The 22743-nt window shown below is 36.6% G+C and overlaps 1 protein-coding gene across 2 annotated transcripts in view; it reads left to right on the top strand.

Annotated features, from left to right (window-relative positions):
- SELENOT (selenoprotein T) overlaps positions 1-22743 on the top strand; it is a 77134-nt gene that overhangs the window by 17787 nt on the left and 36604 nt on the right. Inside the window, exon 6 of one of the 2 annotated variants that reach the window (XM_017656210.3) lies at positions 119-870. The exons of the other annotated variant lie outside the window; for it this stretch is intronic. The gene's annotated coding sequence lies outside the window, so the exon portion shown is untranslated. Of the gene's footprint in view, positions 1-118; positions 871-22743 lie in introns of those variants that run through there. 2 annotated transcript variants of the gene reach the window in all.

Here is a 22743-nt window from a genome sequence, read left to right as displayed (position 1 = left end):
GTGAACATGGAGATGTTAACTCTTGCTTAACAGAGATGTTCTCAGTTCTTTGCTGATCAATGATTTTACAAGAGTGAATTTTGAAATAAAATACTCTTCTCTTCTGTGTATCTTTCAGACATTAAGGGATTTTTTGCAAGAGCAGCGTGACTGACATTATGAAGGCCTGTACTGAAGACAGCAAGCTGTTAGTACAGACCAGATGCTTTCTTGGCAGGCTCGTTGTACCTCTTGGAAAACCTCAATGCAAGATAGTTTTTCAGTGCTGGCACATTTTGGAATTCTGCACATTCGTGGAGTGCAATAATACTGTATATTTTTTTCTTCCCCAAATCCACTCAGTTAATAGTTTTTAAAAAAATGTAGACATTACTACTTGTACCTTTTTTTCTTAGTCATATTTGAAAAAGTAGAAAATTGAGTTACAATTTGACCTTTTTTTCAAAGATGTCTGTTAAATCTGTTGTGATTTTATATAAATTTTCCTTTTTTATAATTTAAAATTGATCTTTTTGGGAATACAGCTGAAGTTCCCAAGTACTTTATAAGAGTTTATCAGACATCTTATTTTGGTCCTATCCAATTTATATAGTTTTCAAAATACTACGGATTGTAAACAGTGCATTATATAAGATTATGGGGGGAAATCCTATATCCAGAGTACTCTACCAATTTGTGTGTATGTGTGTGTGCGTGTGTGATTACCAGAGAATTACTAAAAGACCAACTGCTTTTTAAATCCTGTTACGTAGTTCAAGTGTCTTGCCTTGACCAATCTAATGAGTTGATTAACTAGGCCTTTTTACTTAATTCAATAAAAAACTTAAGCAGATGTAAGTTAAATAAAAAGTTTGAATTTATTGCCCAGTGTACCTGTTAACATTGAGTTGTCTGCCTAAATTTTTGTTTTTGACTTACAGATTTCATAAGGGATACACTTTAGATTCACACACAGATAATAGATTACTTACCATTTTTAGGTTAATTGAAACTCATCTCACTTGAAAGTTCAGTTGAACCTCTTTATAACATTAATTTTAGGTGAATGGAGATCACTTATATAATAATTTAACTTGTTTAACATCATACATCAGAATTTTATTATATTTAAGGAACAAAATTGAAAATTTTTTTATTTAATGAATTTACTATCTTCCCAGAGTTCTACAAACATAGTTAAAAAAAATAACAAATTAAATTGGTAAAGACTGCAAGAGTAATTTAGCAGAAATAGGACCACAGTGTAGAAAAGTACTCATAAAGCAAGTCATAACATAATTGAGCTTCCATATAGGACTAGAATTCCATATACCTCTAGATTTGTTAGTGGAAGTGAAGGGATTTGAGGAAGCTATGAGGTAATTGAGCATTGGGTCCATCAAACACTTAAGCACAAACCTTACACTTTGTTTGTCCCTGGATATTTATTTGTTGAATTAGTGTCTGGTAACTGTCTTAATTATGACAGCCTCAAGGTGGAACAAACTGTAATCTCTAACTGACAGGAAGTTTGTCTAATAATTCACTGCAAAAAATTGATTAAATGGCTTATCCTATTAAGACTGCAGAACTGTTAACCTCAGTTCATGTGGTGGCAAGAATCAGTACAATATAAGCTGGAAGTTACCTAGAGTTTATTTTTCAAGTATAATTACATTTTGTCTTTGACTGGGGTTTAAAACCTTTCTAACTTGATTTGTACAAGCCCCTATTTCCTGTCTTCTGCCAATTGAACACACTGCTTAGTGTGTCTAGGGTCTTTCTTCAGCTGATGGACATTCCACTAGGGACAAGTTAACTTTTTGGCATTTAGATCATCCAGACTTTAGCTTTGTATTGTATAGTCCCATGTATCTGACAGGTCAACCATGGAGAACCTAAGATTCAATCCTAATTTTTTCCATGTTTGACTTGTGTGAATAATTTATCTTTTGGAGAATAGCTTTAAGTAGTTTAGACACTGATAAAGCTCAGCTGTTTTGTTGATACTCATCTCAATATTATTGTTTCATCTTTGTTCATATTTAAATCTAGGATTTAATAGTGAAACAATTAGTGGGAAGCATAAATATTTAAAAAAAATAAGGAAAAGGAAGTCAAAAAGAAACTATTTAGAATGTAGTTATATTATATTCCTAACATTTCAAAATTTATTAGTTGTTTACAAATTGGTGTGGCTGTGTTTGTAAATGTCTACTTACTATATTAATCAGAAGACCATAGAACACAACAGGAAGTTGCTAATGTTACTGGGATTTTTACCACAGTTGCTATTGTGGAAGAAATAATTTGTTAGATTAATAAAAAAACTTGGCAAAACATGGCTTTACCTCAGTATCAAGATGTGCAAGACAATAATTTTTCAGAATATAAATGCATTATTTTCTTATGACACTAACATTGATGACAGCAGTTCATCAGCCTTACCACTGTCAAAATATAACAGGATCCCAGTGATGATTTTCTATTGAATGTTACTAGTTTGGGACCTTAATTGGTTGGCATTTAGTTACTATCATAATTTTAAATGATTCAGATTCAAAAAATAGCCTACAGAATTCTAAACCATGATTTTGTATTTAATACTAAGGCTTTTTTTTTTTTTTTATTCTCTTTTGAGAGAAACAGGAATTATGAAGTTCAGGGATTTACCTCTGTAGCATTGTGAAAGTGAACTTTAAGCTGATGTGAAAGGTAAAACCCCTCCTTTGTAGAATTAAATCTGTGCTAGAGCACTTTACATGATATCTGTGTTTAGGAAATTTTATGTTGTAAAAGTTGTCATCAGATAATCTGTTTGCTTTCTAAGGGCTTCTTAACCCAGTCAGTGCTAACACCTCATCCCTCCTTTCCAGTCTGGCACTCACATCTTCCCACTTCTGGACCTTAAACTGCTTCTCAAGCTTTATGGGCTGCTTAAGTTCAGCGTTGATGAACTGACAACAGCTCTGTGATGTATTCTGTGCTGGGTTGGAGCACAGCAGAGCAGTTTACATCATTGTCCATTTTTATACCCAGTCTTCAGAATTCCTGAGAAAGTCATACTAACATCCCCAAGTCTGGAGAAAAATTCATTCACTACTTTCCCCTTTGACTGGTATAGACAGTTTAACACTCTCAGAAGAGAAAACAAAGTTCAAATATTAAGATCCAGGTGAGCCTTTCCTTTCATGGTGCCTGGCTCCTTTTCCCTAAGCTTCAGAAAAGCAAATAGAAAGTTTTTCTACTGGCTTTGAACTGTATCTTCAGAAATATAAACTGGTCTCAGATACAGTGGAAAGAGTATTAAAGTCACCCACTTTCTATCAAAGCCTAGGGAATGTCGTCTGTTGCCTGTATTAAGTATGAGCAAAATAAAAGACACATGATCACTGCAAACATACTGCAGCAGGAGTTTTAGAGTTTTAGTGTGCCTGAGAGTCATGGGGAAAGATCCCTGCATGCCATTCCAGAGGTTGTTAGTAGTTGGTCTGAGATGGGGCCCAATAATTTGCATTTCAGACAAACTTCTAGATAATGCTGATGCCTTCAGTCTCGGTCCACACTGAGGAGCACTGTACCAAGGTAAACAGACCTACTATGACTCAGCCTGGAAGGAAATGTAACTCATGGAACAAGTAAATTGTGTACATTTGCTTCACATTTATAGAACGACAATAAGAACGAGTTCAGTAAAATAAAACTCAAAAGAGGAGAGAAACAGAATGAGATGAGATGTTTCTAAGAAAAATCAAGGATTTAATTTTCCCAATTAATCCATTTTATCAGTACAACCTATTATCCTTTGTTGGGTTAGTATTTTTAAACTTCTGGATAGATGTTTTAAATGTTAAGCGTTTGAGTGTAATACTGATTTTGATTGCTAGATTTTCCCAGAACAAAGCAGGTAACATGGCTGCATTAGGCTTACTTATATTTCATAGTGATGACTGGTCTTGATTTTCATATAAAACAAATCTATTTAAATTCTTAAAATTCTGAGTAATTTTATTGTAATAACCATAAAAGAACTCTAAATCACTAGACAAACACAATCTAAACTTAAAACCCTCAAAAAGTATTTGCTGGTTCATGTAACTGAAAAACCCAGCAGAGTTGGTCTTTGGTAGTCAAATGCAGTTTCTAGAACTCTCCAGCTGAGTTGGTCTCATTTCTCCATGAGTCTCCCCTGAAACTGGGGAGAAGATTGTGTGGGACTGGGGAGAATGGAGAAGGAATGAGAACAGGGATCAAGTCCCAGAAAAGTACTTTGGTGCAACTTGGGTACATTCCTGAGTTCTATTTCTCACTTGATAACTCTCCTAACAGTTCTGTTATCCATTAACCCTTCCTTTCCTCCTGTTGACTCCGTCCATCCAGCCTCCTTCCTATTCAGGATCATAATTTTTTAAGAGAGGTTTATACCTTTATGGTTATGAACTCCTCAGGTGAAGTACTTAGCTATTTGGGAATTATCTAGAATGGCTGGAACCAGCATTAGGTTGGTTGGCTTGGTTAATAAAAGTGTTAGAACCTGGCAGACAGGTTACTAACAACACTCCCTCGGGCCACTGGCGGTACTCATTTATTTTGTGTACTAGCAACTCTTACTAGAGAAGAAAACAATTAACTGCTTCTCTGTTTATTGTTACTCTTGAGTTGCTAAGAGCAAGTCTGTTTGCAGGTAAGTGTGCTGATGACATTTTCCTCTAAGCATTTTTTTTCAAGTATTTGAATATGCTGCTGGATTTCTTAGTAGTCCAAAGGATCTACAGATGTGACGCTGTTTCTATGGAATTAAAAAAAGTAATGTATTTAAACAATAGGTCATTTATAAATGTGATTATGCAAGTAAAATTCTACAAAACATTATACAGATACATGGAAATTCGGTGTGAAAGATAATTTTGAGATCTACTTCAGTACTCTTAAGAAAAGATTGAGAGAGGTTAAGTATGTTGCCCTGATTCTATAGCTTGTAGCAGCGCTAAAACAAAAAGAAAAACACCCTTCGTGGAGCTTGGGGAATGAGGAGTAAAAGCAGAGGTCTTTGTCAGAAATGACTCCAGGTAAGAAGATAAGAGACAGTAACAAAACATAAGAATCTAATCTTAATTTCACAACTTTATTTACTTTTACTTTAGCTTAAGTGGACTGGAAATCCATATGTCCTTCACTCTCCCCACTGTTTGTGTGAGGAGAATTGCAAAGCATGGAGAGATTGCCAATTACATGTCCTATAGACAAGGCAGTTACCTTAACCATGAGATGGGTTTAAAAACACCACACCTGCCTTTGAGCTAGAGTTTGGATCATACGTTCTCTTGAAGTTCTTGCATTTTTTTATTCAATGGAGATAATCCATTTCACTAAATTAGGTCTTCTCAGCATTTCTGCTGAAGCAAAGGTTTGCCTGGGATAGTGGCTTGATGTGACCCATTGCAAAACATACTTTTGTTGACATCTCTTAAAATGCATGCAAAAACTTCATTTCACTCCAAATTGTTCATGTTGGTTTATGGGAAAAATTTTATTGTTCTTAACAACTCCCTAAATCTTCAAGCAAAATTTATATCCCAGAAAATTAAGCTTCTTCTGAAGCTATGTGTAACCCCTGCTCCATTGCATATTATTCTTTTGGGGCGAGGGGTAGTGGGTAGGTGGGCTGTGTGAGTGTTCACTCACACCATCCTAGGAAACAAAGTGATTTACATTATAAAGTCATTTCCTTTAAACTTATGTGAACTTTATAATCTGCAGTAAAGCACTGTGCTTAAGAGTTATTACAGTAACTGAAGAGGAGGTGTTTCAGGAAGATGCATGGGGAAAGATAATATGAAGAGCATAAGTATGTTATAAAATGTTACACAATGAGTTGCAATACCAAAAAAGTAAATATAATGACAAACATGCTGAAAACTTAAGCTTCTGAAAGTCTTTAAAAAGGCTAAAATCATGGTCTTATCAATGTTGCCTGTGAACAAATGAATGGGTGGATGAATGAATGGGTCTGATTAAGGCAATAGTTCTCAACGTGGGGCAGAGGGATGTTTACTCTGGGAACATTAGTTGATGAGACAATTTTTTATTTCCATGACTGGGAGGCAAGGTTTCATTACTCCTGGCATCTAGCAAGTAGAGCCAGAGATGCTGCAGAGTAACCTGCAGTGTCCAAGTAGCTTCCCACAACAAAGAATAATGTGATCAAAGTATCAGTAAGAACCTAAGTTAAGGACAGTTGGAGGCGGGTGCTGGGAAAGGAGAAGAAAAAGACTGGGAGACAGGGCAGTCAGTGGGCACAGATAGTGCAGGGTGGCCTCTCAGGGTCCTGGAGTAGAGCTGAGTAACCACAGTCTCCAGCTAGGGCTGAGGTACAAGAGTCTTAGCCTGATGAGCCTCCTGGGGTGGGAGAGGGCAGCTCTCTGGGCTTCCACCTTAGGCTGTGTTGATGGGTGGGGGGTTGGGAGACAGAGTATGCACTGAGGGTTAAGCAAATCCACAACTTGAAAGTCAAACCTATTGGAATTTTCCAGCTTCTGGAATAAGCTTCTAGACTCCATTATGCTTCTCAAAATTTTTGAGGGATTTCTATGTGCTTGGTCACATGGAAGATAGCAGTTGTGAAGATGCATATAACACAATTCCTGCATTCAAAGAGCTTATAGCAGTAGAGACAACCACACAAAAATGTTAAACGCAGTAACATAGGTTAAATGGTGGTACAAGAAGCCTAAGGGGGCTACAGAAGCAGAGAGATGGGGCATTGGACAGGTGGAGTGCAGGGCAGGCACAGAAGGAACTGCATTTTATAGATGAGAAAGCACAGAGGCTCAGGGTCTTTGTGATAATTCCTGTAGGGGAAGGCCCTGGACCATGGGAGTATCTGGGACCAAGAGTACCTTTACTCTTACACTGAGTACAGGTAGGTTGGGGAAAGATCGTTGAAGGCATTGAGAGCTGAAGAATTGGGATGCATTCTATGAAAAGAGTTTTGTACAGAGATGAGCTGTAGAGGCAGTTTTAAGAGGTATCTGGCTGCAGTGACACATGGGAGGGTAGGAGTGGGATTGAGGCAGAGGATGTAGGAGAGGTGGCCAGAAGCTCTAACAAAAACATTCTGGTATTCCATCTCATCTTTCAGACATCTTTGACCTTGGATATACATAACAGTAATTTAGTCAATTAAAAAAAACTCAGTGTCAGCTTTTGTGGTCACAGTCCCTCTGTATTCTGGAGTTTTACTTTATCTTAGGGATCAGTGTCATGCTGAAACATACACTCCCTTAGAATTATCCTCAAATCTAAAGTCTCATGTTTACAATTTAGCTTTTAACCCTTGGGTATCATCTAAATTCCTCTTGGTATCTATTTTCTGCTAAGGAGCCTCCCTTCTTGCCCTGAGAGCATGAAATTCTCAGTAATTAAAATGCCTAGTGATTTAGGGTAATGTTCTTATTTTTCTAAGAAGTCATCCTTGCCTTTCGTGGCCCAGTCCAGAATATAATGTTGGCTTTAATCTCTAGGGATAGTATTCCGTATAGTCCTGTGAGTTTTGTTCTCAGGAAGGACACTGAACCTAGATACCCACTTCAGAGATTGGTTTTTCTTACCAATTACAAGGAAAATTATATGATGGAAATTAAACTGGACACCCTCTTGGAATGAATGAGAACTCAATGTCAATACAAGTATGAGTAGGACCTAGAAGTCTTATTTTGCTGAAAGCTGAAATCTTGCTAGGACTATTCTGGGTTGCCTGATATATAGAGGATCCTCACTCCATCCCAGTTGGGATGGCAGAACACACTTGCTTTTCTCTGGAGAATAGTGCTCGGTGACTGAAGATTTCTTGAGTTCCCCTCATGATGGGGTTGTGACTCTTCTCCCCTTCTCAAAATTTAGTTAAAATCATTTAGTTAAATCATGATGAAAAGGGACTCATGCTTCTGGTCATTATGGAACAACTCTGACCCAAGTAACCTGAATAAATGATTAGAAGTAGACAAAATATGTGAAATAACTATCATAAATTGGACAACAGGCAGAGCAGAACCTTGATGCCCAAGAGAAAAGAAAGCAAAGAACTACATACAGTGATCTGGACTTTCTCCTTGGAGGCTGCAGTAGTCAGCTCAGGTTGCCATAATGTACCACAGACTTGAGTGACTTAACAGAAATTTATGTTCTCATAATTCTGGATATTAGAAGGACAAAGTCAAGGTAGTAATGGTTGGTTTCAGGCCTCTCTTCCTGATTTGTAAATGATTATTTTCTCACTGTTTTCACATGACCTTTCTTTTCTGCCCATACTGGGGGCTGGGGAGCAGTGGAGGTGGGGGTACAAAGGGGTGGGAGATAGAGAAATCTGGTTTCTCTTCTTACAAGGACACCAGTCTTACTGGAGTAGGGTCTCACTTTTATGACCTCACTTAACCTTTGCCTCCCTAAAGGCCCCACTCGAAATACAGTCCCATTGAGAGTTAGGGCTTCAACATGAATTTGGGGAAACGCAATGCAGTCCATAATAGAAGTACTTTCCAGACTAAGATGCAGAGATGGGGATTCCAAGCCGACCAGTTACCTTACTAAATTGAGGCAGATGGGAGTTGAAAGAGGTGGCTAGAAATTGTAGGACAATCACAGAGGAGGAAACTATGCAAAAAAGACCTCCAGAAGTCTCCTGAGGTGTTCCTTGAGTGTACTGCTGAAGCCCCACTGAGGCTGGCAAAGAATGGGGAGTTGTAAGCTGAACAATTTCCAAAGCTCAAAAGGGCTGGAAAACTTTCTGAACTGCCAGAATGGGGAGTTACACATTTAGGGTATTCAGTGGAGACCCCGTAAGATGGGGGGTAAACTAGCTCAGAGTAAAGACTCCTAAATTCACACCAACATGCTTAATAAGCTTTGAAAGGCTCAACATGATCCAAAAGTAACCCAACTGTCTCAGAGGACAGTCTTAATATCCTTTGAAAACAACAAAATTCGACAGTCCCCAGTGAGGAATTTGCAATGTTGATCCAACAGAAAATTACTGCACATGGAAGGAAGCAGGAAAATCTGAACCATTGCCAGGAGAAAACAAAGAAATAGAAACCACCCAGAAATGACTGCGATGATAGAATTAGCAGACCAAGATTTTAGAACAGTTTATATATAAAATAAGATATTTAGAGAAAACGTGAATACACTGATGAACAAAATCAGAGATACAAAAAAAGAACCAAATAGGACTTCCAGCAATGAAACAATACAGTATCTTAAATGAATAAGTAGCTGGGAGGGCTTAAAAGAAGATTAGACACTAATGAGATGAGTGAAATTAAAGTAGCAAAGGAAACTAAACTAAACTGGACAGAAAAAAGACTAAGAAAGTCAACAGATGATCAGTGACCTGTTGGACAATATGAGATGATATTTTTGCATAACAATCTCAGGGACAAGGAGAATAAAATATTTGAAAAATACTGGTGAAAGATGTTACAAAAAAATTTAAAATTTTGTTGAGATACAGTACACATGCCATAAAATTCATCCATTTAAAGTGTACAATGTGGTGCTTTTTACTGTATTCACAGGCTTGTGTAACCATCATAACCTAATTTTAGAACATTTTTGTCCTCCCTAAAACAAATCCCTCAATTGCCACTATCAATTTTAGTGTGTTGTCATCACCTCAGAAAGAAAGCCTGTGCCCATTAGCTATCACCTCCCTATTCTGGCATCCCCTAGCTCTATGCAACTACTAACCTATGTTCTGTCTCTATCGATTCACCTGGATAATTCACATAAGTGAAGTTACATGATAATGTGACTAGTTTCTTTCACTTAGCGTAATTTCAAAGTTTAACCATGTTTTACCATGTGTCAGCACTTCATTTCATTTTATTGCTGAGTAATAGTCCTTTGTGTGAATATAGCACATTTTATTTCATCACTTGATTGACATTTGAGTTGTTTCCTTTGGCTGTGAAGAATACTGCTGCTGTAAACATTTGTGTACAAGTTTTCTGCTTGGAAATACATTTCAGTTCTCTTGGGTATATACCTAGGAGTGAAATTCCTGGGTCATACGGTAACTTTATGTTTAATATTTTGAGGAACTGCCAGACTGTCCTAAGTGGCTGTACCGCTGTACATTCCCACCAGCAGTGTAAGAGTGTTCCAGTTTCTCTACATCCTTAACGCTTGTTATTTTATCTAACTTTGATTTTAGCCATCCTAGTGGTTGTGAAGTGGTATTTCACTGTGGTTTTTATTTACATTTTTTGATAGCTAATGTGTTGAGCACATTTTTGTGTGTTTATTGGTTATTGTGTATCTTCCTTGGTGAAATGGATATTCATATCTTTTATCCATTTTAATTGGTTTATTTGTCTTGTTATTGAGTTGTAAGAATTCTGTATATAGTCCACATACTAAACTTCTAGCAGATACATGATTTGCAAATATTTTCTCCCATTCTGTGGGTTATCTTTTTAACTTTCTTAATGGTGTCTTTTGAACCACAGAACATTTAATAATGATGAAGTCCAGTTCATCTTTTTTTTTCCTTTGGTCGCTTTTGCTTTTGGTGTCATATATGAGAAGCTATTACCTAATTCAAGGACATCAAGATTTATGCCTATTTGTTCATCTGCTTTATAGTTTTAGTTCTTACAGTTAGGTCTTCGATCCAGTTTACATTAATTTTTGTATGTGGTGTGAGGAGGGGTCCAACTTTGTTTTTTGCATGAGGCTATCCAGTTGTCCAGGCACCATTTGTTGAAAAATCTATTTTTTCCTCATTGAATTGTCACCTTGTCAAAAAATCCATTTATTATAAATCAAAGGGTTTATATCAGGAATCTCGATTAAATTCCATGGACCTGTATGTCTAGCCTTATGCCAGTATGACACTGTCTTGATCACTGTAGTTTTGCAGTAAGTTTTGAAACAGGGATGTATGAGTCCTCCAACTTTGTTCTTCCTCTTTTAGATTGTTTTGGGTGTTCTGAGCTCCTTGCATTTCCATATGAACTTTAGGGTCAGCTTGTGAATTTCTGCAAAAAGCCAGGATTTTGAACAGAGATTATGTTAAATCTGTAGATTAGGTTGGAGATCCTTGCCATCTTAACAATATTAAGTCTTCTGATCTATGAACATGGTGCCATTCATTTATTCAAGTCTTTTATCTCTACAATGCTTTGTAGTTTTCAATGTATAAGTCTTGACTTTTTTTGTTAAAATTGTACCTTGTTGTTTTATTATTCAACGTGATCATAAATAGATGTGTTTTCTTAATTTCATTTTCAGAATGTTCATTGCCAGTATGTAGAAATACAGTTTGTTTTTGTGTGTTAATCTTGCATTCCTTTACTTTGCTGGACTCATTTATTCTCATATTTGTGTGTAGGTGTGGATTACTTAGGGTTTTCTATATATAAGATCATTTCGTATGCAAATGGAGATAGTTTTACTCTTTTCCTTTCCGACCTGGATGTCTTCTATCCTTTTCTTGCCCTCACCAGAACTTCTAGTACAATGACAAGTAGAAGTAGCTAGAGCAGACATCTTTGCATGTTCTGGATCTTGAGGTTGGCTGTGAAGTTTTCATAGATGTCCTTTATCAGGGTGAGGAAGTTCCCTGCTTTTTCTGCATTTATTCAAATAATCATATTTTCCTCCCTTTATCCTTTACTACTGTCTATTCATTAGTTGATTTTCAGATGTTACACCAATCTTATGTTCATGGGATAAATTTTACTTGGTCATGGTGTATAGTATTTTTCACATGTTGCTCAATTTGGTTTGCCGGCAATTTGGTTAGATCTTTAGTTCCTTTTCTTGCACTGTCTTTGTCTAATTTTGTAGCAGGGTAATACTGGTCTCATAGAATGGATTGTGAAGTGTCCACTCCTATTTTTTGGAACAGTTTGTGAAGCATTGATATTAATTCTTCTGATGTTTGGTAAAATTCATCAGTGAAGTCATTTAGATGTGAGCTTTTCTTTGTGAAAATTTAAAAATTACTATTTTTATTTCTTATTATAAGCCATCACATTTTCCATTTCTTTTTGACATGTCAGTTTTAATATTTTGTGTCTTCCTGGAAATCTGTCCATGTCACTTAAATTATATAATCTGTTAGCATACAATTCATAGTATCCCCTCATAATCCTTATTTCTGTAAGTTCAATAAATGTTTCCTCTTTTACTTCTGTTTTAAGTAATTCCAGTCTTTCCTTCTTTTTTCCCTTGGCCAGTCTACCTAAATGCTTGTCAGTTTTGTTAATCTTTCCAAAGAGCCAAATTTTGTTTTCGTCAATTTTTTTTCTATTGTTTTTCTATCTGCTAAAAATCAGTGAAAGAGAAAAATCTTTAAAGCAGCCAAAGGAAAAGAAGACACATTGCTTATAGAGGAAAAGGAAGCCAGTTAATACAGAGGATGATGGAATGACACTACACTTCAAGTGGATGCCTTGATTCTTTTAAAAAGTTGATTAAACAAAAACACATTTCTTTTGACACTGAGGCTGTCAGTTTGGTCTCTGCATGCGACAGTATGCTGTGCCAGGAAGATCCCTTTCCCTGTCCCTGAATTCCCAGGCAGCCATTTCCCCGAACTCTTCATAGTGTAGGTGATGGCTTTTCCTTCCAGCACAAGGGAAAAAGTTATAAAAGAGCAGGCCCTGCTGACACTGCCCACTGTTGGACCCAGTGTAGGCAGGAGTCTGCTGCTATGATGCTTTTAGGGAAATATATTTTCTCTCTTGTTTAACCCCAATCCAGTCATTATCAACTTTGGCTGCACTTTCAAGTCTGCTAGGGAGCCTTAAAAACCTGCTGAAGCCCATCTCCATCCCAGACCAATTTAAATTTAAAATCTGCTAGTGGAGCCAGGCCATCTGAGTATGTGTGTGTGTATTATATATATGGTATATTCATATGTATGTGATGTGTTCTTTTACTTATGTGAAAATTTTTAAATGTATACCAAAGTAGAGAGAACAGTGACCTTCAGACTGGGGATATCAGCTTCTCCAAGGGATCAGCTTTAGCTGGATATCCAGATAGAGTTGACACCCCACGTATGCTTTATCCAATTTCCCCACCCATGTGTAGTGCAAAATGGAGATGGTTTGTGGTCACAGAGAGATAACTTTACACAAACACACATACACATAGTGTTGGGAGGAAAACTTTCCTTTACCAACTTAGGTCCTAGTGGTCAGTGCCTGCAACTTACTCAACAACTGACAGTTTGAAGATCACTGTTGAATGGTTTGTAGCTCTTTGCTTTCAACCAGACTGTAAAAGGGTGAGTCATAAATTTACTCTAAAATTTTACTTCTGGTTTATCAAAATTTGTCATGCTATTTTGATCAATCGTGCTACTGGTAATGTTATTCAATCAAAAGAATTTTTTTGAACAATTAGGTCATAGGAAGTAAAGCTTAAAATTTAAATTAGGTCAAAGGATATAAAGTTTAAAATTTTTTAAATAAATATGTACTGTTGTAGTCAAGAAGTATATGATCAGTAACAGATCCTCAAGTATAAAATATATCACAGTCCAGTCAATCTCTTTGGAAGAAGTAGGATGAAAATGTAAATTCAGAAAGAAAGAGGAAGTATTGTTAAAGAAGAGCTAGCTTTTATACTTTTCAGATGTATAATGCAGGGCATAATATATGCTATGGTATTTAGATTCCATTGGATTCTTTTAGAAAGTAATGTTTTATTTCAAAATGTCAAGATTTATAATACACTGGAAATTACATTCTTTGCAACTGCTTAAATTTATGATGAATCATAGATGTCAACTGGAAAATGTACAAGGGAGAATCTGCATAAAAAATTTTTTTAAGGATATGTGAAAGGAAGTTTAAAGATCACTGGTTTAGACGGATTGCTTTGCTTCCTTCTGGAGGCCCAAGGGCCATTAGAATGAAATTTACTTTAAACTTTGTCTTTGTAGTTTAATGAATCAGAAATTGATCCATACTTTACACCCTCATGTGTTTTGGGATTGATAAACAATAAATGCTGTGAAAACTTAAATGTGTCCTTATGGAAATTGTGTAGATGTATTTTGTATAGCATTTTCTATCTATAGTCTGTTGGTAAAGGAGAAACAAACATGTTTACTTTTACTACTGTTAGTACTTACTAATGTGTATCCTTTCGAATGGTCATGTTTGCTACAGCCATAGGAACTTGATTTTATCTTTTTCAGTTTACAGTTGAGAGAACTGAGGCTCATCAGGTTAAGTAATTAGCCCAAGGGCACACAGCTAGTTGGTGGAGAGCTGGGACTTGCCCCTGGAATGTCTGACTGATGATTTCCACTTTAGCACACTGCCCTCCCCTGGGCAAAGAACACTCAGGTGAGGAACAGAGGGAAGAGCGCTGGAAGGGGTCCAAAGGCCTGGGCTTGCTTTCTGCTCACACTTCTTGACTAGTTGGGACACCCAAGAAGTCACCATCTTTCAGTCTTAGTGGTGGTTATGGAAATTTGCAGGATTATGTGAGAGTTAAACTGTAAGCAATATGCAAATATGAAGGAGGATTAGTTTATCCTGTCTCCTAGCCCTTTTGGTATAGAATTAGTGGAAACTTGTCATACTACCATCTGGTTACACAGGTGTTCATAAAACATTATTTGATTTTGTGGAATTGGGATTAGGTTGTTTTTTTTCCATCTCTATTGAAAGCTACAGTGAATGAATTGTCAAAGCTTGGAAGTGGGTAGTATCAGTGCCCTGATTTTGGCCCTGGGGAAAGAAGTCAGGTAGTGTAGACATACAGAAATGTTGCACATCTTTTTCTTTTTTGTGTGTGTATAAAGATGTTTATTGACAGTTGTTTGAAATAGTGAAGAACTGAAGACAACATGAATGTACATCAATATAGGAATAATTTCAACATATAATACTTCTACATATATAGTATTCTGCAGCTACCAGTACTAAAATGAGTAAGTTAGATCTGTATGTACCTGGAAACATGTCCATGATATATTTTAAAAGAAAATTTGCAGAGAGATGTCCTACAGTGATCCTCTTTAAATACCCCCAAACAACCAAAGGAAAAAGAAAAGTCCCACATACATGCACATTTAAGCATAAAAGCAAGCTATGGAAAGGTATTCATGAGGCTTTTAACTTGTTAATTTAGCAAGACCTAAACTTTGCTAAAGTTTATGGTCCTAAGTAAAAGTCGGATTTTTTCCTTTAAGTATATTTGCTATAAGTCTGTTTTGGAGGGAAATGCATTATCTAATTTCAGAAGGACAATTCTGTAGGATATGAGAAGAATGTGCACATAAAAATGTTTAATTTCTAACATTCTGTAAGAGAGTATGTCAAAAACTGTTAGAAGCAGAGAACAAAGTAATGGAATAATGGCCCATTTGACCATCTTTATTCTCGTTTCTTGTACATTTCACCTTAGAAGAGAAGCTCCAATTCTGAAAACTTGATTTATGGACTAAATATACCAGTGATGAAGCCACTTACTTCATTACTATGACATTACAATCCCAAGAACCTGTTTGTTTCTTGTTTTTTAAAAAATATTTCATTAAATTGCACTAAGATGAAGTGGGGAGAAGAGGAAGGGTAAGAAAGGGCTTTGAAGGTACATCATTAGGTAGAGAGAGGGTTTTCCTTGTTTAGGGCAAGAGTCCTACATGTAGAAAAATAATGTGATTGGTTTACAGAGAAAGTACCTTGCTGTCTCCTAAATGTAGTTGGCCACAAACTATAATATATAGAATTTCCACCCCTGAGGTTCTTTTAGCTAGAGCAGTATTTACAGGAACAGTTCATATGCGAAAGAAATGAACACATATTAGAAAAAGGGATTCATGGTCATATAAACAATATTTATTACAGCCCTGAAATAAAATGAACTTATTGCTCCAAGAAGTGATATGAAATATGCCATGACTTATAGGCTTGTTTGACCACAGAATCTTTTCTTCTGTTATCAGCTGAGTTCTAGCATTACTTGACATATACTATGGAAAATGTTAGGTTAATGTATTATCTCTGAAATACAATTATTAACACACAGATACGGTCCTAAGTAAAAGAATTAGAAACAATTTTAAGGTAGTACACGGTATTACACATACACCATTGTAAAAACACCTTTCCTATGTGGCAATCATGAAATCCACTGAGTAGTGAAAGGTTTATTTATGATGTAATAAATTACAAAATCTGAGCAAAACAGGACAGCTGGTTCAGGTAACAATGAAGGGCTATTGCAGTTTTACTGAGTATGCATGGATTATATTCTCTAATTTTATTTTTTAAATGTGTAATGACTAAACTTTGAACTCTTAGTTTGGCAAATCACATACACATATAGAATATTTAAATTGTGGGTATTGATAATTTAAAATCTATTAAAACAGTATGAGGGATAACAGTTAATAAAAATATTAATGGAATGTATCTTGCCTAGATAACTTTAAGAACTTCATATCTTTTTAGGGCCAATGAGTTTATAATTCAAATAACAAGAAGGCAAATGAATAGATTAAATCATAATTGAAATCTATAGAACTGTTGGGATGCTAGCACTGATAGTTTGAACAAGTAAAAATCACACATAATTCTTAGTGTTATTTTAATTTCACTTTGGTTATTAATCTTAAGGTCCTATTTGGTAATTCTCATACTGTAAGACTTAATTAAAACCAAAGTGTCAACTAAAATACCTCAAAATTTCAAGATGCCTGAAATGATTTGACAAAATCTATCATAAAGTAAACACAAAAATTTCAGATTTATTTTATTTGCCAGAAATGATTCTGTAGTGGTGCATTTGTCTTAAGGCAAATACTACTTTTTAAACTTGGCTATGAAGCACTCAGCCAAAATGTGTTTTCAGTGAACTCCTGCCAAGTAATGGTACCATATGAAATTTTTATCTATATTTTGGTCATATAAAATACATTTCTTCATTTGGGTTAGTCTCAAAAAATCCCTGAAAAACACATTATATTCCAAAACCATATACTCAGACAATGAAAATGATGCGAGGCTACATCAAATCATTTTCCATCAGAATCATCTCTTTGAAATAAAATTTCTACTCTAAACTGTAATTAATTTTAAGGAGATTAAATCCTGGGTGTTCTGAAATAAACAGATTTCCCCAATAGCCGAATAACTGAATAACCATTAAAGAAATTGAAATGGCAAAAGACTTAGAATAGCTAAATCAATTTTTTTGGTATCATTAATTTGCAATTACATGAGCGACAGTATGGTTACTAGACTCCCCCCATCATCAAGTTAAATCAATTTTTTAAATAGAGGAAATGGGAAGAATCACTTTACCCAATACTAAGACATGCTACAGAATGACAGTAATCAAGACAGGGTGGTATTGGTAGATAACTGACACATAGGTCAACAAAAGAGAATAGAAAACCCAGAAACAAATATACACAAATATGTTCAATGGATTTTTGACAAAAGTTCAAAAGCAATTCAATGAATCAAAAACAGTTTTTTAACAAGTGGTGTTGGAACAAATGGACATCTATAAGCTAAAACAAACAGGAAAATAACACCAAGCTAAAGCATACATTTTATGCAAAACATTAACTCAAAATGGATCATAGACTTAAATATAAAACATAAAGCCATGAAAAATTTAGGCAAAAATGTGAGAAAAACCTTTGGGATCTGGATCTAGACAAGGAATCCTTGCAGTTGACACCAAAAGCAAGATCCAAAAAAGGAAAAATTGATAAACTAGACCTTATCAAAATTGAAAACTTATCCTCTACAAAACACCTTGTGGCAAGGATGAAAAGATAAGCTATGCACTAAGAAAAACATATTTGCAGAGCACATATCCAATCAAGGACTTATCATCACCTAGAATATAGGAATCACTCTCTCAAAACACAACAGTGAAAAACATTAAATAAAAAGGTAAACAAACAGGAATCTCACCAAAATGGTTATACAGATGACAAGCACATGAAGAGGTGTTCAACATTGCTAGCCATTAGGGAAATGCAAATTAAGACCACAAAGAGATGTTACTACATTCCTATCAGATAGTTACTGTGAAAAGTAGTGACAACACCAAATGCTAGTAGAGATGAGAGAAACTGAATCATGTTCCTGGTAGGAATATAAAATGGGAAAGTCACTTTGTAAAATAATTTCTCCATTTCTTAAAAGGTGAAACACATATTTACTGTGACTCAGAAATTGCACTGTTAGGCGTTTACATCAGATAAATAGAAATTTATGTTTACACAAAATCCTATACACAAATGTTCATACGTGCTTTATTTCTAACAGCTAAAACCTTGTTTTTCCTCAAGGGTTTCCTTCTAATAAGAATTTTATGATTCAGAACAAGGTATAACCTTACATTAATTACATTATAATGTCATGTTTCAAAATGATTTATCTGATACTATCATTATTGGGTAAGACAGAAAAAGTGCAGGGTGATAAGCAGTTAGATCAACTCTGTAGGCTTTTGAAATTGATGCTCCTTAAAGAAAAGAGAAAGTGTCTGCAGAATAAAATCCAGCCTCCTTACCATGGCACATGCTGCCCTGCCTTATCTTGCTTCCTCCTCCGTGGCCAGCCTCATCAGCCTCACCTTGTGTCCTACTCCCCCGCACTCAGAGTGGCCGTCTTTCTATTACTGTAACACGCAGGCGAACCATGCCTACCTCAGCACGTGATAATTCTCGCTGCCTGGAACATTTTATGACTGACTTCTTCTCAACCTTTATACTTGGGCTCCTCCAAGAGGCCCTCTCTGACCACACAGTGTAAAGTGGTCCTCCAACCTGGCTTCCCAGTTACCCCTAGCTCATTCCTGTTACTCTCTTTGGCTCTTTCATTGTATTTATCACAGTCTGAAATGACTTTGCTGTTTCCCTCACTGGAATGTAAACTCCATGAGGGCCATGTACAATGCCTGACATATACAGTGCTCAATTTTAATCAAACTAATAGATGTACACATTGATGCCTTCTCTACTGGGCAAACTTGTTACCATTTCTAAATGTAGTAACCACATTGTTTTTTCATGTGAAACCTTCATAAGAGTGTATATCAATAATACCTTAATAAAAAATTTTAAAAAACTTGTTATCATTTCCTGTCACTTCGACCACATTCACTATCCCAGCATTTTGCTGACCACTGGTGTACAGTTTAGGGTGAATGTAGGACACCGATAGTGTCCAGACAGAGGCCCTGTCCGGTGCTGTTTCCCTCAGATGTCCCACTGGCTCTATGCACAGCTGCACCTTTCTCTTTGGATCAAAGCCAGGCCATCCCCGTCTTCCCTCACTGCCTGGAATGAAACCTGTCACCCCCACGCCCTCTCTGTCTTTCTGGAGGTCACGATGGTTTCCATAGTGCTTGGTCAAGGATGGCGTTTGCCCAAGTCAACTCTGGCCCTTTCCTGTTAACCCAACGGTGTGGAAAACTCTTCACAGGACTGAGCGTATGTTCATTGACTCGTCATCTGGGCTCTGTGACACTGTGGGTGTCATGTGAATCACCCATAATCCTGTGTCCAGCTGGCCCACTCAGGGGCTACTTGCTGCTTTTGGGAGAATATTCTCTGATTATTCTGAGATGGGTCAGGTGATGGGCTCACTGCTCACCGTTGTGCCCTCCTCCCTCCACCGCATGTGGCATCGAGGCCCTGGCCCGGGGAAGGTGCTCTCTTTTGGGCTCCCCTCTACCTCCTATCCCCACACTTACCACGTGCTATTGCCATGGTCTCTTTTTCCCTGAGGAACGGGAACTATGACTTTTAGCTCTCTCACTAGTGTTTGGCACAAAGTAGGCATTAAATAAATATTTATTAAACAGATGAACAAATGAATCAATGGCATGTACTCTAGACCTGGAATGAGAACCTGGTTTATTAATACATTCAGCTTATATAGAGAGAATACTAGCTGTTTCCCACAGAAATTTGTTTTCAGTGACAGCTCAAATCCAGAAAAAAACAGGTTTTCCAGAAACCAACTAAGGTAAAAACTAGATTTTGAGATGAGTCATTTAGTCCATTTGCAACCCCCATTATCAAGCACATATAGAACAGTGAAGAGACACCCAGAATTTGTTCCATGACCATGTATAATTGGCCCTTGAACAACATGGGAGTGAGGGGTGCTGACTGCCCCATGAGGTCAAGAATTCTCATGTAACTTTTTACTTTTTATTTTTTATTAAGGTATTACTGATACGCACTCTTATGAAAGTTTCACATGAAAAAACAATATGGTTACTATATTTACCCATATTATCAACTCTCCACCCAAACCCCATTGCAGCCACTGTCCATCAGTATAGTAAGATGCCACAGATTAACTATTTGCCTTCTCTGTGCTGCACTGTTTTCCTCGTGACCACCCACACCATGTGTACTAAACATAATACCACTCAATCCTCTTCACCCTCACACACCCCTCCCCTTTGGTAACCACTAGTTCCCTCTTGGAGTCTGTGAGTCTGCTCCTGTTTTGTTCCTTCAGTTTTTGCTTTGCTCTTATACTCCACAGATGAGTGAAATCATTTGATACTTGTCTTTCTCTGCCTGGCTTATTTCACTGAGCATAATACCCTCTAGCTCCATCCATGTTGCTGGAAATGGTAGGATTTGTTTTCTTCTTATGACTGAATAATATTCCATTGTGTATATGTACCACATCTTCTTTATCCATTCATCTACTGATGGACACTTAGGTTGCTTCCATTTCTTGGCTATTGTAAATAGTGCTGCGAGTAACATAGGGGTGCATATGCCTTTTTCTTACATGTAGCCTTTTTCAAACTGGCTCCTGCATTCTTAGAGTAAATTCCTAGGAGTGGAATTCCTGGGTCAAATGGTATTTCTATTTTGAGTTTTTTGAGGAACCTCCATACTGCTTTCCACAATGATTGAACTAATTTACATTCCCACCAGCAGTGTAGGAGGGTTCCCCTTTCTCCACATCCTCGCCAACATTTGTTGTTGTCTGTCTTTTGGATGTTGGCCATCCTAACTGGTGTGAGGTGATATCTCATTGTGGTTTTAATTTGCATTTCTCTGATGATTAGTGATATGGAGTGTCTTTTCATGTGCCTGTTGGCCATCTGAATTTCTTTGGAAAAGTGTCTGTTCAGATCCTCTGCCCATTTTTTAATTAACTTATTTGCTTTTTGTTTGTTGAGGTACTTGAGCTCTTTACATAACTTGGATGTCAACCCCTTATTGGATATGTCATTTATGAATATATTCTCCCATATTGAAGGATGTGTTTTTGTTCTACTGATGGTGTCCTTTGCTGTACAGAAGCTTTTTAGTTTGATATAGTCCCACTTGTTCATTTTTGCTTTGGTTTCCCTTGCCCAGGGAGATATGTTCATAAAGAAGTTGCTCATGCTTATGTCCAAGAGATTTTTGCCTATGTTTGTTTTAAGAGTTTTATGATTTCATGACTTACATTCAGGTATTTGATCCATTTTGAGTTTACTTTTATGTGTGGGGTTAGATAGTAATCTGGTTTCATTCTCTTATATGTAGCTGTCCAGTTTTGCCAAAACCAGCTGTTGAAGAGGCTATCATTTCCCCATTGTATATCCATGGCTTCTTTATCATATATTAATTGACCATATATGCTTAGGTTAAAATCTGGACTCTCTATTCCGTCCACTGGTCTAAAGGTCTGTTCTTGTACCAGTACCAAATTGTTGTGATTACTGTGACTTTATAGTAGAGCTTAAAGTTGGGAAGTGACATCCCCCCTGCTTTATTCTTCCTTCTCAGGATTGCTTTGGTTATTCGGGATCTTTTGTCATTCCATATGAATTTTAAAACTATTTGTTCTAGTTTGTTGAAGAATGCTGTTGTTATTTTGATAGGGATTGCATTGAATCTGTAGATTGCTTTAGGCAGGATGGCCATTTTGACAATATTAATTCTTCCTACCCAAGAGCATGGGATGAATTTCCATCTATTAGTGTCCTCTTTAATTTCTCTTAAAAGTGTGTTGTAGTTTTCAGGGCATAGGTCCTTCACTTCCTTGATTAGGTTTATTCCTAGGTGTTTTATACTTTTTGATGCAATTGTGAATGAACTGTTTTCCTGGTTTCTCTTTCTCCTAGTTCATCATTAGTGTATAGGAATGTAACAGATTTCTGTGCATTAATTTTGTATCTTGCAACTTTGCTGAATTCAGATATTAGTTCTAGTAGTTTTGGAGTGGATTCTTTAGGGATTTTTATGTACAATATCATGTCATCTGCACATAGTGACAGTTTGACTTCTTCCTTACCAATCTGGATGCCTTTTATTTCTTTGTTTTGTCTGATTGCCATGGCTAGGACCTCCAGAACTAGTGGGGAGAGTAGGCATCCTTGTCTTGTTGCTGATCTTAGGGGAAAAGCTTTCAGCTTCTCACTGTTAAGTATGATGTTGGCTGTGGGTCTGTCATATATGGCCTTTATTATGTTGAGGTACTTGCCCTCTATACCCATTTTGTTGAGAGTTTTTATCATGAATGGATGTTGAATTTTGTCAAATGCTTTTTCAGCATCTGTGGAGATGGTCGTGTGGTTTTTGTCTTTCTTTTTGATGATGTGGTGGAAGATGTTGATGGATTTTCGAATGTTGTGCCATCCTTGCATTCCTGGCATAAATCCCACTTGATCATGATGGATGATCTTTTTGATACATTTTTGAATTCGGTTTGCTAATATTTTGTTGAGTATTTTTGCATCTATGTTCATCAG

This window comes from Manis javanica, chromosome 3, assembly GCF_040802235.1.
Source record: "Manis javanica isolate MJ-LG chromosome 3, MJ_LKY, whole genome shotgun sequence".
NCBI classification, from domain to species: domain Eukaryota; kingdom Metazoa; phylum Chordata; class Mammalia; order Pholidota; family Manidae; genus Manis; species Manis javanica.
This window is presented reverse-complemented; position numbering and strand designations above follow the sequence as displayed.